We start from the raw sequence: 19026 nt of genomic DNA on the forward strand, positions 1-19026 counted from the left end.
GACCTCTCCTCTAAATGTATGCATACTGAGGCAGTTAGTTGCAAAAGAAGAGAAAACTAAGATAAAATCCTATTTACAAAATGCCCACATTCTTCTAATATTTTCCACGGTAGTTTAGCTCATGGGAAAAGAAACTTTGATGGCAGATTGCAAACGAACGTATGAAAAGGACACCATGGTAGCAATAAAGAAGTTAAGAGCACCAAGTTATGGGCACCAAGAAAAACAATCAACTTAAGACATGCCTGGAATTACGCGCAGCTGCACCGTGTGTGTGTGTGTATTCCTGTTATCTCGCTCGCATAATGCTGCAGAGAGGTCAAGAGAGTTTATTTAAAACAAACAAGGATTAAAAAAAAAAAAAGTTAATAAACCTGAACTGCCTTTCCCACAATGCCAGTGAAATAACATTCGGGGTAGCAAAGTTAGTTGGGGAAGTGCCCAAAGATAGAAGGTGTGTATTAAATACGTTTGCCAGCCAGTGGTATTGGTTAAAGTCTATTACTATTTTTCGAAGTAAGTATTAATATCTTCAGAGCACTTTAAAAAGTCTCACTTGGACACGGCTACAAATTCAGCATCCCATTTTCTCCCCAACGAGTCAGTTCTATTTACAATCACCATCCAGCAGACCTGCCAAAGTTGCAGTCCCGGCAGCGAGGCACACGTGCACAAATCCTACGGCATCCCACCGCCGAGCAGAAAATTACTTCTCCTGAGCCAAATCCTGGGTTAAAAACTCTACGGTCGCGCAAGAAAAAGGCGAAAAGAGTACTCGCAGATTACCCACCCCTGCTTTTCTTTGCAGCAGCAGCACCAGCCCTTTCACGGAGCGCACACCGAAATGCCTTCGCACCTGCAGGCGCCAGCTCTCGCCTGCAAACTCCCATCAGCTCTTGACAAGAGCTGGAGCACCAGAGGATGGAGCTGGGGTTTATTTTGCACAGCTCTTCCCCCTCTCTCTTCGCCTCTCACCGTCCCTCCACGACTCGCCGGCGGCGAGGACGGGGCGACGCCGTGCACTGAGCTTTTGGGGAAGTTTCAGGCGAGCTCCGGAGCACGGCGGCGTGTGTGTGTGTGTGTGAGAGCCCTGGGCCCTCCATTACCGCCGCCTGACCCGGGAGGAAGAGCTGGAGGGAGGCGGCCGAGCCCCAAACATCTCACCTGCCCCAGCCAAAAGCAAGCCCCGTGCTGGCGGGGGCCGGCGGGGTCTCCGCTCCTGTCCTTGTCGCATCTCCCGCCTTTCCCCCCCCTTCTCCTCATCCCCACACCAACTTCCCAAACTCTGACACAAAGCTCTGCCCGCCGCCGCCGGCTGAAGAAGAGGGGGAAGCCCTGCGCCCCGCCGCCCCCCGCAGCCCCTCCGCCCGGCCCCGGGCCCCGTCGCTTCACTCACCGCGGTCTCCGGTGGAGCAGGCGCGGGCGGGGGTGGGGGGGGGGGAAACACAAAAGATGCCCCCAAAACGAAAGGAAGCAACAATGAGGCTTTAACTCCAGGAGCTGGGAACTTCCAGGCCGGATCTGCGGGGAATTCAGCACAACACACACACAGAGAAAAAAAAATAAAAGAGAGAAAGGGGGGGCGGGGGGGGAAGCCTGTTTTGGAGGGGAAGGGGAAGATGGGGATCCCTTGTTTTGGGGGTGGTGGTTGTGTGTTTCCTGCGGGTTGCCGCTGGGGATGGGGGGCCGCGCAGAGCTCAGGCGCGGCGGGAGGAGGAGGAGTAAGAGGAGGGAAGAAGCGCCGGGATGCGGGAAGCCAGACCCTCCATACGGGAGACGGCTTTTGGATGACTGAACTCCCAAACAATTCCCTGCTCTGCCTACTCCTGCCCCAGAGCCTCCTTCCTCCCCTCCCCCTGAGGAGGAGGGAAGGAGGAGGAGGAGCCAGGAGGAGGGAGAAAACGCAAAATAATACCCTCTTCCCCAAAAGCCAGGCGGTGACCGTTCCCCGCTCGTCCTCCCTCCCCGCCATAATGACACTACCCGGCATCATCTGCCCGGTGCCTACCCCCAGAGGAGGCCGCCGGCAGCCGCAGGGCCGCTCCCCGCCGCTGGCGGAAGCGGGAAAGTTGGGCCGCAAAGTTCGGCCCGGGCTGAGGGAGCCCCCCCCGACCGGCTGTGGGGCACGGGGGCGGCGGGGCCGTGGCTCCCCCAGGCCCGGGGGAGACAGCGGGGTAGCGGCCGCCCCGGCTGGGCCCGGCGGCTGACAGAGTCCCCTGGGTGTCCCCGCGGCGGTGGCTGCTCTGCCCCATCCCGGCTGTGAAACTGGGCGGCCCTGATCACGGCGAGGCGGCCGGGGTGGTCATTAGCTGTAACGAAACGCTGGTGAATGCGGCCGGAGGCTTTGCGTTAGACCTCCCGGGAGACCTTCCCCTCTTCCCAGGAGGGACCGAACCCAAGAAAGTTGTGTAGAAATGGCGCCAATCGCCTATCGAGCTTCGTGGGCAACCATGTCTTCTCTATACATCAGTCCCCACACCACCAGGCACCTGCTGGAAGGATGTAGGAGCAACCGTATGTCAGCCCAGCCCATGGTCCTGCCCTCCTCCAGGCTCGGCTGGTGGCACGCTGCTGGCTGGGATCAGGCAAGTCCTGTCATCGCTACGCGCCTCACTTTCCCCGGTTGCGCAGCCGAAGTTCAAGCACCTGCTTAGCTGCCTCACAAGGTGTAAGGAGTGTTCGCGAGGGGACCTGAGGTGCTTTCCCTACCTGGCATCACTCATAAGCTCATTCCCTCCAGGAGAGGGTTCACATCCCCCCTGGGCTGTTGCAGGACCCAGGACAGACCATCTGGATCAGGACATCAGGACATTTGAAACAAACGCAAAGGCAGAGAAGGAGAGGAGGAGGAGGAAGATAAATGGCCATGTAAAAGGCAAAGCTTTGCATGCAACCAGGTTCCAAAAGACGCACCCAAATGTTCGTTTCAGGTTGCAGTTTTCACGCAAAGCTCTGGGGCTAATATTTTGCTAACTAAAGGCGGACCCTTCCCATGAAGGTCAAATAGTATACGTTATTTTAGCCAGCTGGTTTCAAGGAAGGTGACTGGCTCCTGTTAACCCATAAGGTGTGCAGCTTCCCTGGAGGTGACGTGGAGAAAACCAAGACAAGAACTAAAAGACCTTTTCTTCCAGCCATCCCTCCTGGCAGGTGCTTGCTCTCAGGAAAAGCATCTCAAGCACAAATTTTCATAAAAAGCAATGACACGACTCCTTGGGATTAAACCAAACCAGCTCCTGCTCACTGCAGCCTCCCACATCAAAAGTCTAATGCACGCCCCAAAACATAAATTTACCCAGAGGTACAGGGAAATCCTTCAGCCCTTCAGTTAGGACTAGCTCGAAACAAATCTGGTGCCACTGAAAGGCTGGGATAGGTTTCTCACATATTTGCCGTGCCCGAAGCATAGAAGATAAATGTGATCTGCAGTTTCTAAATCTGAAGTCCTTCAGTTAGAGAAGGTGGTGAAAAAGTTAAAGTTTATCCTCATGTCATCATTAGGTTTCAGAGTTATTCCTGCTTAGCAGCACTGTAGGAAGGGCCTGTGCTCCTGGATTACCCGTTTCTCATGCGTAAGGATGATTTGAAGGATTCGAGGCTTTCTATATTTGGATTTGGGTTTCTTATTTCCTTGTTTTATGACAGAGTACTGAAAATGTCAACACTGATTTTTCTGCAGTGTTTCTTGAGTTCCAAGCCATATTGATGGCTCTTCAACTTGCATTTGAATGTGTAGGCTTATCAGGTTGAATACAAACTTCCTTCCTCCACAATGTTAACGTTGCCATCTAATTATCTTTTAAAGAACTGTTTCCCAGATTCGTGAGTTTTTCTTTACGCTGCTCAGGAACACAGTCCTCAGGTGCTAAATCCATATGTAGACACCTCACTAAGTGGCCTAATTTTTACAAGTGCTGAAACCTCTAGCACCTGCCTCATCTGAAAAACAGTGGTCTCCTAATTTAGAGCAGTCGTAAACTGTCTTAAATTAAAGCAGGAATTGAATTAGCCCTGACTAGTTTTAGGCTTACAGAGGTGGGAAGAAAGAGGAGAGGGGCCAGAATTAGAACTACCTTACGCAAAGAAGTGCCCCGGAGCTTGTTTAACGCTAGGGGAAAAAAAAGATTGCAGCCTTGCAGGATTACATTCCTCCTTTATCCCCAGGGAGGAGGAAATGCGAGGCACAGCAGTGCCCTTTTTACCCTGCTTTTCCCACCTGCCTCTGTTGTTAATGCTGGAAGAAATGCCTTGAGGACGAAGCAGGATGCTGGTTCGTGTGGTGGTGTCCCCTCAGCATCACCGGATGAGCCACCAACAGAGTCCTGCTTGCTGGCAGTGGCCCTGTTACTGTGTCGGGGACACCAGCTCTAGGCTGGCACCCTTTTATTTCAACCTACCTACCAGAACTGACTTCTGGGTGCCACTGGCTGGGCCGAAGCTCAAAGTCGCATGAAAGCTGAAAACCTTTTCTTTAGCCGCATTCCCTCAGGCATAAGGAAGCTTTTTACCGTGGGCATTGACCAGGCACAAGCTGCTTTTTGGGTGGGGTACCCGTGGCCAGAGTCCCCCGATCCTCAGCTACCAGCTTGCCCAGGTCGGCCCCATCCCTCTGTGATCTCTGGCGAAATTCCCACCGCTGCTGCTGTTGGATGCAAAGGCTCCTCCTCGGGGCCGCAGAAACTCCAGCTGTTTGATATTGTGCGGAGCAAGGCAGGGGGCATGGAGGGACTCCGCATGAAAGGGCGAGCTCAAAGGAAAGCGGACCCTGGCATGTCAGCACGATACTCAGTGGGTAACAGGCTCAGTTAAATTTGCTCATTCAGCCAGCTAAGAGGGAGAGTTTTCTCATCCGTCCTGCTATGTTTAATTCATCCACACATGCCTCCCAATTACAGCAGGAGTAATAAGCACAGAGGGGCGTTGGGGGCGGCGGGGGGGAGCTGGCCAGGCCCCCCAGCCAACAAACATACGCACCCCGAAAAAATGTGAACTGCACACTGCTGGTGTGTGTCATCCTGGGGGGAGATCATCAGCACCCCTTGCTCCAAGTCCTTCTGAATATTAGCCCCAACTAAGGTCTGGTTTTTGTTGTTTTATTTAGTTTTCTCCAGAAATACACATTGCTGGAGGTGTGTGCACAGAGTGATGCTTTCAGGTGTCTATGCCTGGTGCCTGAGTTAGGCAAAAGTCCCAAGAAAAATCAAATGGCATCCCTCCCTCCATGGAGGCTCCCAGGCTCACCTCCAGGTTTTTCTAGCTATGAATCTTTGCAAAAACAAAAAATTGATGGGGGTAATCAGGCTATGGAGTCAAAGACAAGATGGATAAAATGTTCCTTCACAGAACAAGTTCGAAGCTGTCTGGCCATATTGTGGGAAATTCATGGTGAGTTTGGTGAAAGGAAGGATGAGGAGGGGTTGACTAGCTCAGCCTCAGCAGCGGGCTGATCTGAGAGCAGCAGCCATGGTCCAAAGCGACCAGGAAGTCATCCCATGTGCGGTGAGGAGGAGAGGAGAAAGACACACATTGGGAAGGGACGTGAACGGGAAGCCCCTGGTTCAAAGGAGTTTCAGCATGAGTTTTGTTTACCCTCTTGTAAAGCTATTTGTTACTTCCATAATCCATAGGAAATGCAATCATTTCTCTCTCGGCATGTCAAATTAAATAAACAAATAAAACCTTGTTTGGCTGGTGAGAAGCTTAGAAAGGAAAGTGTATTTGTACAGGGATTCAGGAGCTAAGCATCTTTCAGGAGCAGAAGATTAGGAAAGAAATCAGAGAAACAAAGGGGGAAGTGATTCAGTCATCAAAACTCAGAGAGCCAAATTAAAGAGGGGGTGGGACGGGAGGACAAGAGATAGGGCCTGTCTATATTAGGAAATCTGTGCTGGTGTAAACTAAACCAAGTCAATGTCAGTTTAGTTTTACCACTAGGTTGCGAGTCAGGGACCTAGACTTGGTTGTCACGAGCTCACTCTGATGTCAGACAGAAATGTCGTACATTCACTGAGATTTCTTTTATTTTAGGATATAAAAGTTATTCCTCATGTGCATTCATATTTGCTAGCTCTGCCTTCTGTCAGAGAGGGGTTGGCAACAGGATGATTTTACTGGTACAGTTCCTATTTCAGATATAGTAAAAACAATATCAAAGAAACATCCCTGCAAAGGTATCGTTCCCTTTTTGCACAGTGATAGGTATGTTGGTATAAAATGTGTTATGTATGGGTACAGCTGTGCCTATGCTCTGTACTGTGTATCTACAAGGGATGTTGTAAAGAACTACTGTTCTGTTTGTAGTTGCTTCATTGACAGGAGATATTTGGACAGTCAGGGCTATGAGATGACCCAGTTCAGGTCCATTTGTTTCCTTGGCTTAAAATGTTCAGGGATCAGCAGTCAGAGAAATCCTCTTGTGTTTGGGGAGTGTTTTACAAGGTCACTCAACATGGGTGGAGGATAGGGTATTTAAGAAAAGGTTTTGTTAATTGGAAATTATCAAATGCAATGGGTAAAACCTTTTGCTTGAGTCAGAAGCTCAGACAAATGCTCTAAATAAATAGCCCTCCCCCCCACTCCCGCTGTGATCCTGCTTTCCTTCCTCAGAACTTAGCAACAACTCTTCTACAGTTTAAAACTTCTCATGCAGTGAAAGCCAATGCAACCACATTTGTGATCATGACCACACACCTCACTGCCAGTGCTGGATGTGGGAAGTCCTGGGACTGGATACAAGAGCACCATGAACCTGCTGTGTGCAGAAAGAAGTAGGACATGCCCTCCTGCCTTTGGGTTCCTCACCAAGATCCATCTCAGAGTAATGATAAGAAATGTTCCCCTCATAGACAGAGTAAAAAACCAAGATCATGCATGTCATCTTTTGCTGTGACAATGTTGCTATATGCTATTAAATAGGTGTGTTTTACTCCAGAGAAGGTGACATTTCAGCAGCAGACAAGTTTATTCAGGTCTTTCAGTGGGCAATTATTTGGAAACTTTAGGTTGCATGTGCAGTGGATGAAAGTATAGGATGTCATAAAGTAGTTCACCATTCCAAGTGGAGATAGGAAATTTAGGCAGTAGTTGTCAAAAATAGGGTTTTCGTGGGTAAAATGCAATTGGATAATTTCAAATTAACATTATGAATCTCAAATTGGGGAATATATATGTATATATGCAATATAGATAATGCTTTAACATATGCCTTCACATTATGTGTATGCACAGCTCATGGAAACTCAGGGAGTTTTTTGTGTGCGTGCACACCTTCAGCTAGGAATCATGGCAAGGAATGTGAGATGTTTGTGCAGTGTTGGGTTAGGTGGCTTTTACCTATCATTTTCCCCTGCTATCCATTTTTAGGCTTGCAGAGATTTTTGGAAAAAGCAGTTGATTTCTTCTCATGTTAGATGAACTGCTTCTCTGTGGAGACTCTGCATGGAAACCTGGTGCTACAAGGCTCAATGGGATTCTTATTCCCATCAGTACAAACTCCAATGGGTTTAGGATTTCACACTTTTCACTGATTCCCTTCATCTGAAGTAAGTTATTGGGGCTTTATAGACATCAACAGTCAAGATAGGAAGGCATCTTAAAGGTGTTCCAAGTTAATGCTGAAGGCTGAAAAGATCCCATTAGCTGGGGTACGGTCTCTGAGTAATTACACCTGTGTGAAATAGCTACCTGTCATGTCAATCAGCAAGGGAGCTTACATTTTAAAGCAAGCAGATCTCCCTTTACATCACATTTTCTCTTTGTTGTAGTCTATTTATTCAGCTATTATTTACCTATAATCTCTCTTCCTTCACCACTTTCCCACATACCTGTTGCCTTTTCTTCTTTCTTTTCTCTTGCTTATGGCTTGTTCTTCCCCAGTATCCTGAAACAGCCCTCAAACAAGTCCTTAACTTCAGAAAATGAAAAGGTTGGGGATCCCCAGTCTCATGGGCCCCCGCTAGCCCTGCATCTGTCCACATGCCCCCCCCGCCCCCTCCCCATCGCCCACATCCCGAGCAATAAAGCCACCCGGATTAATCTGGCACAGAGCACATTGTATGTGAGTCATGACAGGCTCACTAAGGCGTGCAGCGCTGATAAAAGGCAGCTCTGATGGGCTCTGTCAGGGATCCTGGAGAAACAGCGTGGAAAAAATCTGCTAACCCACATCCCAGCCTGGCGGCCGGGGCCTGGAGACAGCCAGACACCGAGGGAAGCACGGGGGAGCCCCCACGGCGCTGGCAGGTCCTGCTCTGGGCTCAGCCCCCAGGGAAGTGCCCAGCCCTGGGCACGAGCTGGTGCTTCCCAGGGCCCTGGGGTCAGCAAAGGGCTCGTGGGGCCAAATTGGGGCTTGCAGGGGCCCTCAGGTCCTGAGGATATACCCCTGGATAAGCCCCCTATCCCCAGAGGGACCAGCTGGCCAGAGGACATTCCTGACCTCCCAAGCCATGTCAGAGGTGTCACCTTCCCTAAACCCACCTTTTCCAGCTGTGCCCCCACAGCTGGCCCGACCAGGGGAGCCTGCAGGAAACACTGCCCAAGGACAGGCTGCTCCGTGCTGTGCCTTTTGTCTAACTTGGAGTTAGACACACACATCTCCCCAAACATCATGTTACCCACCTTCAATTTCCCTTTTTTTGTCCATTATTCCTAGTATGACTCTTTTACGTCACCTTCAGCAATATCTCTGGTTCTCTGGTGGCAACCCTTGCAGACACTGACTTCTGAACCGGTTTTAGTCGCTCTCCTTTGGGTCAGTCTGGCTATGCATTGCCAATCTGCAGTATGCTTTTAATAATCTCCTCTCTACATTTACATGGTGTCTCCACTGAATACTGTCACCCTGCTGCAACCTAGAAACTGTGTAAAAGGCAGAAAGAGCTGCTCTCACAGCCCTGTGTCTTCGTACATGTATGCCCAGTTTTGTCTTCTCTTTAGGCTGTGCACACATACACTTCTATTGCATTTTAAAGAGCAGGGTAGCAAAGTACCTGCCAGCCATTTCTTTGAAAATTTAGGGACGAGGTCTCCTTTTAGAAAAAAGAATCACAGCTGGTACCAGGGCCACGGTGCTCAGGAATTTACAGTCTCCGAGAATAAGGGCTAGATAGACTTTAAAAAGGTTATACAGCTTAGTGTTTCCAATTCTTTTTAAATCCAATGAAGAAACTAACCTTTCAGGGAAGAAAAAAGAAATCCATAGATTCTTTCATGGAGTGATACCACGCAGCAGCCTGCAGATATTGTCAAATAAAAATCCGGCTAAGCTTTGAAATTCTGCATTTTTCATTTCTGCCAGCTGCTTTTATTTATCACCATTTCATTTGACTGCATATGTTAGATATTGCATGAGGCATGAGTGTATGGGCGGGAATTTGGAAAAGGATGCTGTAATCCACTTACAGACCACCTTCTGAAGACTTGCAAGCCATCAGTTCTCAAAATACTCACGATCTCGTCTGCCTGCTGCATGCCAGACTGTGCTAAACCCAAAAACCATTTAACCCCCTTTCCTGACTGATGTCAGCCGTACCTAGAAGCTTCTTGTGGAAGGCAGAACAATGGCTGAGGGAATGGATGTTAGCTGAAATCTTTTCTCTACAGCTTATGTTTTACTCTGATACAGTTCATCCCATTACTTCTGATTCTATTTTTGGCCCACCCCTGCTTAGTATTTACAGGTCTTTGAACCTCTCTGTTGGTCAGACAGATATACTGGGTCTGGGCTCAATTCTATCTCAGTTAGCCGCGTGTAAACACCCTTGAATTCACACCAGCGTGGATGCAGTGTAACATGAGAAGTGTGCGAGGCCCTTTATTCTTTCAGCCTCCCCTCGTAAATCAGCTCCTGCAGCAGCACCTGAAGTCATTTTCTCAAGACCAAAGCACGCATGGAGAAGGTTTGTCGAGACTCTAGGGAGATCAAATGATCTCAGAAGGTTTGCTGTTCCCTATGGCACTGCAGGCAGCTCGGCCTGGGTTGCTTAGCAGGAGGACCATGTGCAGCACAGCTCGGCGCCCGGAGGACTCGGGAAAGGAGGATGTTAAGCCACCAGAGAAATTGTAGCTGCTTCTGCTTGTTGCACTGACAGAGCAGCGTGACCCTCGCTGAGGGATCAAGCATAATCATATTTCTGTTTCATCTCAGTGGAATACAGAGCCAGTTTATCTGCCCAAGAGGTTTCAAGTTATACTAGCTTTCTGGTAGTGAAACTTTCCCGTGAGACTGAACTGCTAAGCAGCTTTTTTTTTTTTTTTTTTTTTAACAGTATCTCTCGCATGAACTGGAACAAGACTAAAATCCCCTCCCACCAGAGTCACTTGTGCAGCTTCTCGCCTCTCTCTTGGTGGGAGAGACAAAGCCAGGAGATCCCTGGCAGCTCTTACAGTGTCTGTATGAGGGATGAACCATATATTGGTCCCAGCATGGTATTGTGATTCTAAACACATGATACTGAGCTGTCCCTAAATTGTCGAGTGCAGGCGTGCTGTAGAATCATAGAATCATTTTGGTTGGAATAGACCCTCAAGGTCGTTGAGTCCAACCATTGACCTAACTCTGGCACTAAACCATGTCCCTATGCATCTTTTAAACACCTGCAGGGATGGTGAATCAACCACTTCCCCGGGCACCCTGTTCCAATGCCTGACAACCCTTTCTGTGAATGAATTTTTCCTAATATCCAATCTGAACCTCTCCTGGTGCAACTTGGGTTGCTATGGTGCATACTGCCCCATCCGTCACGCCTCTGCCGCTGCCTCTGCCTCAGCCCGTCCTTGCCCAGCTCCCCTTTCGCACACAGGGACAGAGCTCTCCCTGCACAGGAGCACGAGGAGGGACTGGAAGCAGGTCTCTTCATGTGCCATCAATGAGGTACTCCATCTGCAGAGTCATAGTACATCTCCAAAATATGAGAAATGAGGGACAGAGGCAGATTAGGTGTCCCTATACCCCAGGAAGACAGAGCAAACAGCAGCCCTGAACCCAACAGCATCACCTTATGCTACTGTTCCTTGGGTGTGTGTTTATTGTAGGCTACCTCACATTTTCTAACTTGGTGCCAAATTCTTCCTTCTGGAGTGCTTCTAAAGACTTTCACCAACCAAAAGCCAGGCCTCAACCCCCTGCCTCCTGCTGAAAGCTGCTAACAGCGGCTCAGAGGACAACAGCCTTCCCATGGGCAAGTGGCTGGGCTCCCCATAGGGGAAGCACGACATCGGTATAAAACATAGCACAGCTTGGCCAGTTATGTTCTTCCTGCCACCATTATAATCACTGCAAAAATAAGTACATCTCTAACCAAGAGATATTAGTGCCAGATGTGTTTTTTTAATAATATATTTAGGGAAAAAACAGAAGCTACCTTGCTTTCTGAAAGACCAATCTGGCTGGTATCCTATCAGCTGCCAGAGCTGTGACTTTCTAAGCAGCCTGAAGGAGTTGAATTTCCTTACTGAACCTCACTGGGATTTGGGGGGAGGTGGTCCTCCCTTCCTTGAATATTCAAACAAGTACTCCTCAGACATCTCTCTTCTGCTTGTCACTCTTTGCCCTGTTTGTTTATTTTTTGCACTTCTCACAGCCCAGACAAGGCAAACAGGCTAGTCTATTGTTGGTGTGCATCTCTTTCACTGCAAGATTTGTTTATGTCTTAGCACAGTGATGCAATATTTGGGTTGAACGCTTCAAGGGGAAATGTTTATAGAACTAAAAAAATATTTCCATTTGATTTGTTTATATGAAGTTTTTTCTTGTGGTCTTGGGTTTTGAAAAGGCCTTTGCATGTTTTCTTTTCCGCCTGCCCTACTCCCCCGCTGCAGATTTGAAGTTTGGAGCCAGATTCAGTCATGATAATGCCACAAAGGACTCTTTAGGTATTTCTACCATGCTCAGCAGTACTCCACTGGACTATCTTCATCCTGGTCTCCTATATCTTCTCAACGGTGTCATCCGTCCCATGCACCAAGCTTCCCAAAGACCTTCTGCAGGGCTGTGGGGTTTCCAGCCCCAGAGTCCAACACCTCCTCTCTTGTTCCCAAATTGCCTCTGACCTGGGCCAGCCCTCAGGCAGGGCAGGCTATGCCAAGAGGAAAGAGTTAAATGTGAGCGCTGCTTAGAAGGAAAAACAAAAGAGTAATAGGAAAGGCATCTTTGTGTGACTGAGCACTTAACCAAAACCAGGCCTTCTCCCTCCACCCCAGCCAGGAAAACAAGGGAGTACGTGCAGGCAGCTGCTGGTGGAGCGTGTGCTGGTGTCGGCCTCTGCCTCCGAGCCTGTGGGCAAGTGGCAACCAGAGGGAGGGCAGCAGCTCGCTCCGGTAGCCCTGGGGCACGCAGCCTCCCTCAGCCCTGCTCCTGCACAGCAGCACCTGGGGCGGGTGTGCTCCCCACCACTGCAGCACTCGCGCCCTGCGCTGCACACCCACTCCCCACTTTCTGCCCTTCTCCTGTCTAGCCAGTGTTCTTCACCCGGAGGAGGCTCCCAGATGCTGTCTTACGCCCTTTTTCTCCAGGCGTGTCCAACTGCTCACATGCTTGGAAACACACAGAGGACCATAGGGGCACCTTCTTGTCACATTGAGCAGAAGAACAAGGATGCTGAAAAGATGCATGTCACAGTTTCTGCCCTCACAGAAAATGTTTTGGTGGCCCTGGCTTTGGGGAATTTCCAACGTCTACTGCCACAGCTTGCTAGCAAGAGGCATAGATGGGGCAAGAGGTATAGTCTTTTTCTCTTGCCTTGCATTTCTGCCTTCTTGTACCAAAAGCGGAGAGGACAGTTGCACAGGGCCCCTCAAACCAGTTCACTGTCCTACTAAGCTACCCCAACATGATCCATTGCCAGTCCTGTTTCTATTGGCAGGATAAACCATGACCACCTTCGCCTTGGTGTACACATATTTACTGGGGGGAAAACATCAGAGAACACAGAATATAACAACATATCCCAAGCTCTTTGAACCAACAAATAGTAACAGCCCTCTGCATTTCTCCCAGGCACTGCCACACCTATGGCATCACGGTTTTGGGGCTGGAAGCCTTCAGAAGGTGGCTGGCCCCTGAGCCCAGGTGCAGGTCACTTTCCATGAGCTCACTAACCAGCAGGGCTTCATAGACCATTGCCTGGCAACAGCCAGTATAGGAAAAATTACTCTTAAAGATGTTTCCAGCTACTTCCAGCTGCTGCCTGCGCAGCAATAATATGAGATCACCGGCTCAGAGGAAGCCTTGGCTTCCTCAGCCCCTGGCCATCAGCAGGTGGCCCTGGGAAGTGGAATGGCTTGTGTGTGCTATGGTCAGGAGGATCTGGCGTCTGGGTACTGGGATCATACCCAGATGAATAAATAAAAGCCGGCCCCTCTTGCTTTGCTGTCCAGTGGGCTCTCCCGCACAAGCAGACTGCGATCGGTGTTTGGTTTTTCCCCTGAACGCTCCCAGCTCGACATGCGCCATTTCAGAGGCATGCCAGCCACCTGCTGCTGCAGCCCCCCAGAGCCCTCGGGGTCCCGCTTCGCCGCAGACTGCTCCGTCACTGCAGATGGGCCCAGGACAGCCTTGGTGCCCCCAGTTCCACCCTGCCTTCTCTCCAAAGCTGAGTTCCAGCAGAATGCAAACACAGAGGGAACGAACAGACTGGCTCCATCCCCTTTCATACAGTAGGGAACAGAGGACAAAGTAAAGGAAAATGCACCGTCTATTTTTCTGCAGAGATGACAGAGCACAAGTGTATGGATTGTCAGCCCTTGTTCTGGAGCAAAAATATGCTTTCAAACTCACTCTGACAGTCACCTTTTCTAATGGTCAGCAATATCTTAATCCCTCAGAGACATGTTCTGTGGCAGCATTGTTATGCCCATGAAAGAGCAGGACCTTTCTGGGAACCTGAAGGCAACACTGTATGAGTGTGTTTGCTCTGTCCTATTCGTTCGGGACTGAGGTTGCCCAAGAGCATCCATGCACCCTGGCTGTAGACCAGAGCAAGCTGGCAAGGGAGCAGGGGATGGCTTGTGTCTCTGCTGAGAGCAATATCAAGGTTTTCATCAAAGGTATCTACAAGGCTGGGTGAAGAAAACTAAGACCAGTATATTTTGCACAGAGTCTTGGCTTCATGAGAGCTATATTATCTGGGCCTTGTGTCTACAACATACATATGGGCCATCATAACTAATACATGCTAGTCTATCTTGGCTCTTCAAGTGTAAGACAGACACTACATCTTTGTGTTATTAGGGATTTTAGTGCACTGGCAGCCAGATGGAGCAGAGCACCAAAGGAAGAGGAGGATAAGGTAGACCAAAGCGCAGTTACAGGCACCATAACCACAAGCCTTGGTTTGTGAGGGAAAACCAGGAAGGTCATCACTCACATGCTGTGGCTAACGGCATGCCTTCTTGCCATCTTGGTACCTTCTTGGACCCGATAACCATGTCCTCCTGGGAGGGAAGGTCTATGGATCACACCGACTTGGTACAGTAACTCTGTCCCCTGCAGATGGCTATTGCACATGTGTTTGTGTGTTGTTGTCAGATGCTGCATGGTGGTTCCTAAGAGTGGTAGAAATAACTTATTTATTCTGTTTGGCATCTATATCCATTCCCTCTTACTTCTCTCTTCTCCTCCCAACCCATAACCCCCTCCCCTAAAAGCCAAGCTAATGCCTTCCAGATGAGGTAGTCGAAGCTGCTAATTGCACCCGGATCCATCCTGATTTGTGCTTCAGTCAGCAAGGCACCTCGCTAATGGATCTGAGACTTGGCAGTGGGCCTGGGACCAGTGTCAAAGGAAATGGATGAGAGGGAAGGGGAGAGCAGAGGGTTTGAGGGAGAGCAGGGAGACCCAGAAAAGAAAACGATCCCTCCTCCTCACAGCAAGGGGCTGAATCCTGATAAGGGCTTGCGGTTGTCACCCGGGGTGAGGTGGTCGTGTGTGGGAGGGCAGGCAGCAGAGGCACGTTGCCTTCTCCCGGTGGAGACCCCGCTCCTGCCTCAGGGGCTGCTCCCCACTCCTAGGGGGAGGCTCATGCTCAGGTCGGGGTGACAAGGCAGAGCTGCGGCACACCTGGGCTTTACCAGTTCCTGGACTAGCCGAGGCTCGAGCTTTCCCGATGCAGAGCTGGGAGACAAGAGCTGAGAGCCAGGGCACAAGCCTGAGCTGCTGCTCCATGTTGATCAGGAGTATCTGTCACATGTTCCTGGAGGCTTCCAGGAGAAGAAGAGCCAGCTGGGGTGATTGAATATGGATCAGAGGTGGAGAGCAAAAGAGACAAAATAAAAGGAAAGGGGGATGGGAAGGTAAGAGCAGGCAGGATAAGAAAAGAAACAGGCTCAGAGAGGAAAACGAGAGACTAGGAGTTATCCCAAAGGAGAAAAGCAAGGGCAGAAGGAGAAAGAAAAGCAAGGAGGAGAAGTGAAGGCTGGAGAAGAAGGAGATGGGATATGGTGCATCAGTATTTCTCCTGTGCAGCCTGCGACAACCACACTGCTGCCCAGAGAGGCTGCACTAGCAGCTGGATTGGGCTGTAGCCTCCTCACATCCCCTGACTCCAGGAGCCCCAAGGGGACCATACATGCTGTCCTGCCCTGGAGCCCTGGGACCCCACTGCAGAGCCACAGGGATGAAGAACTTCCTACAAACATGCAAACCTCCAGGGGCTCCTCTTCAATGGTGTTGTGGTTTAATTTCAGTTGGCAATTAGGACCATGCAGCCGCTTGCTCACCACCCCTCAAGTGGAATGGAGGAGAGAATTGGAAATAGAAAAAAATTTCATGGGTTGAGATAAGAACAGTTTAATAGGACAGCAAAGGAATAATAATAATAATAATAATAATAGAATATACAGAACAAGTGATTCACAATGCAATTGCTCACTGCTCGTGACACGAATAGCCCGTTTATTCCTGAGCAATGATATTTGCCCACCTGGCCAACTCCAGCTTATATACTGAGCTTGATGTCATATGGTGAGGAGTACCCCTTTGGCCAGCTTGGGTCAGCTGTCCTGGCTTTGCTCCCTCCCAGCTTCTTGTGCATCTGGTGGAGCACCGAAGCCGAAAAGTCCTTGACTACCGGGCAACAACCAAAGCATCAGTGTACTATCAACATTTGTGTCATACTAAATCCAAAACACAGCTACTAGAAAGAAAATTAACTCTGTCTCAGCTGAAACCAGGATAAATGACTTCCCAGGAACTGCCTGAGGTGCAGGTCTGTTTCCGGATGTGTGGACAACACCACCACAAAGAAACTAGAGTAAAGTGTACAAGCAGCCAGGAGTCCGATTGGGCTTCTCCTGCAGGGCCGTGGTGACACTCCATAGCACGTTCCTGGTGACCACAGAGAGGAAATGCTAAGGCTCACAGCACCAGAGCTTTTCTCTCTCAGTAACTCTCCAAAATGATCTGCCACTCCAGCTTGATCTGGACTGAGAATTTGAAGACCTGAAGCGCTACAGCCGCAGGACCTCTGCTTCAACATCTCGGACTGGGGCTGAGGAAAAGATTGTTACTGAGTCCTTACCTCCTATCTGTCCTAGAGGGTCCCAGGAGACCACACAGTTTCCTCTCCATCAGAGAGACCCCTCCAGCACGAAATCCAGTGTCTTCCCTTTGAAAAGGGAGTTTATGACACTCATTTTACTGGTGGAGAAAATGAGAGTCAGAAAAGCAAAGTAACATTGCCTAGGTGCCTAGGGTTCCACAAAGAATCCAGGCCCTATCCAGAAGAGGACCTGTGGTTGTTGGTCAGAGGGTGCCTGCTCTGCTAGACCGTGCAGATCTAGCATGAAGAACCAGCAGAGCTGTGAAGTCATTCAAAGAAGGAAGCAAGGTTTTGCGGCAGAACTGCACCAGATTAACTGGGAACAGAGAAGATGTTTAAACCCACACTGGTGATCTGGATAGGTAGGTGGGCACTTCGTGTCAGGTCACCAGGTGCTGAAGGTGCCAGGCTGAAAGCAGAAACAGGACAACGACAAGCAACCAACTGCACCGGGAACTCAGTTGGTTGGAATCAGTAAGGCACCATGCTAAACTTCCTTTGGCTGCGAGTCCCATTTTCATCAACTTTGCCATTCTTGGCAAAGATCGGAGGGAGTTTCCACTAGACTGTGATTCATTTAGTGAAATCTGATCGTGGCCAGCAGGGGAGAGAAGTAGACAGACAGACTGACAGGGAGATGGTGCACTTTGAGCAGAGGCAAGACTGTCAGGCCTCTGCAGAAGGGGCAGAAATAAACCTGTTCTGCCTGATAGGCATCTTGGTGGGCAATCTGCTTGGGGAAGAGGTAAGGAAGTAGAAGAGCAAACTAATTACAGACATTGTGTGTGCTTGTATGTGTCTACAGACTGATTAGCTCATGTCTCCAAAGCGCTTGGAGATGGAAACCAGTTAATTATCCTTATTAAGTTTTCCCCTTTTGCGGTCCTAGTTATTTTTGGAGATCATTTTAAACACAATGCACCACCCAGGTGTTGGCTGCCCCAGAGCCAGCCTGTTGGAATTCCTGATGTGTCTTTTCCTCGCCTTACACAAAGGACAAAACAGTCCCAATGAGAGAGAGTCCTTCTTCCTGAAATGAGAACAAATCAAAGGAAAAAAAAAAAAGAAAAGAAAAAAGAAAACAGGAAAATGGCATATCCCACTGTGGCATACCCAAATCACATGATGCTTGTCTGCTTCTGTGCCTCTCGAGGGCCAAAGGCAAGGTGGCTGCCTGTCTCTGCACTCATGGGAGCCCTGGGGTGCTGGCAGGTGGGTACCCGGGTGCACAAGAAACAAAATCATAATCGCTGTGCAGCTTGTTGCAGCACAGGTAAGACCTGGGTTTAGCTTCTTGCCAATCTGGTTGCTGTGAGTACCCACCAGAGGACACTGAGGGAAACCATAGTGAATGTCCTGAGGCCATTTCTGACTACAGTAGCAATTCGGGTTTCTGCAGTGCAATAGGATAAGCCATTTTCTGAAGCAAATCACAGAAAAATCTGGCTTTAAACTTCATCTGCCACCTACTCCCCATGTTCCCAGATGGAGGGCATGGCTGCTGGATGATATGTGAGCTGTTTTCTTCTGTTATCTGTGGTCTTCTGGTTGCTTGGAGAGCTAGGGAAGGAGCTGCAAAAGCCTTAGATGTGGATGAGGACTCTTTGGGACTGAGGATTTTGGGACTGACTGTGCCTTTGTGTGTGTGGCTGGTGTGCAGGTAGAGTGGCGGCAGCGTGGGGGCAGCCCCAGCCCAGGAGGTGGGCACACAGCCTGACGTGCCTCTGGACTCACGCGGGGCAGGGTCTGCCTGGCCCACAGCCCCACAGCCACCAGGCTCTCCTGGCTGGTTCTGTCCTGTGAGCCCAAATGCTCACCTCAGCCTTTGGATGCTTGCTTCAGGGCATGGGGGCCTTCTGACTTTGGGTGCTGCAGTGCTGGGGCTTCCTGAGCAACACAGTAAGGAGTCCCCCCCCGCCCCCCCAAAAAAAAAATTCTGGGGGAGTCCTGGGTGTGGAGAAACACCTGGCTCTTTCCTTGCCCTCCTTCCAATTTCTTGCTGCCCAGGGCCAGGGCATTCCCTGGACAACCCCATGGGAGCCACAGTCCAAGTGCTGGAGAGTTAACAGCTTTTCGGTGCTGCGCTAAAGCGTTAAGCACTGGGAAACCAGACCATGCTGCACCGCGTTAAAATTAAGGGATAGCTGAAGACTTCCAGACCATGGCAGGTTTGATCTGGCTTGTTTATTTTTTGGCAGGAGGGACCAAGGGAGGCCGGGGCAGGGACTGAGCATGTGTTATATGTGCCAGAGAGAGCACGTCTCCTCCAAGTCAGCTGCATTCTATCTGCTTTCACACGTGGCCCCTCGTTCCCATTATGGTGCTGCGCCTTGCCTGGTGGGCTGAATGCAGGAACATCTGTACCAGGTCCATTGCAATGTGATTTATGAATCCTCTCTGAAGTCCCATCTTTTCCTCCTCCTTTTCCTTTTGGGGACTTGGGGACTTGGTTGTTTTGGGGGTTGTTTTTTTTTCTATTATAAAGAGCACT

At 49.8% G+C, this 19026-nt stretch overlaps 1 protein-coding gene across 1 annotated transcript in view; it reads right to left on the reverse strand.

The window, feature by feature from the left end:
* BOC (BOC cell adhesion associated, oncogene regulated) overlaps positions 1-1467 on the reverse strand; it is a 57054-nt gene extending 55587 nt beyond the window's left edge. The window contains exon 1 of the mRNA XM_065630350.1: positions 1397-1467. The gene's annotated coding sequence lies outside the window, so the exon portion shown is untranslated. The remainder of the gene's footprint in view (positions 1-1396) is intronic.
* Between the last annotated feature and the right edge of the window lie 17559 nt (positions 1468-19026).

This window comes from Caloenas nicobarica, chromosome 1 (assembly GCF_036013445.1).
Source record: "Caloenas nicobarica isolate bCalNic1 chromosome 1, bCalNic1.hap1, whole genome shotgun sequence".
Lineage (NCBI taxonomy): Eukaryota > Metazoa > Chordata > Aves > Columbiformes > Columbidae > Caloenas > Caloenas nicobarica.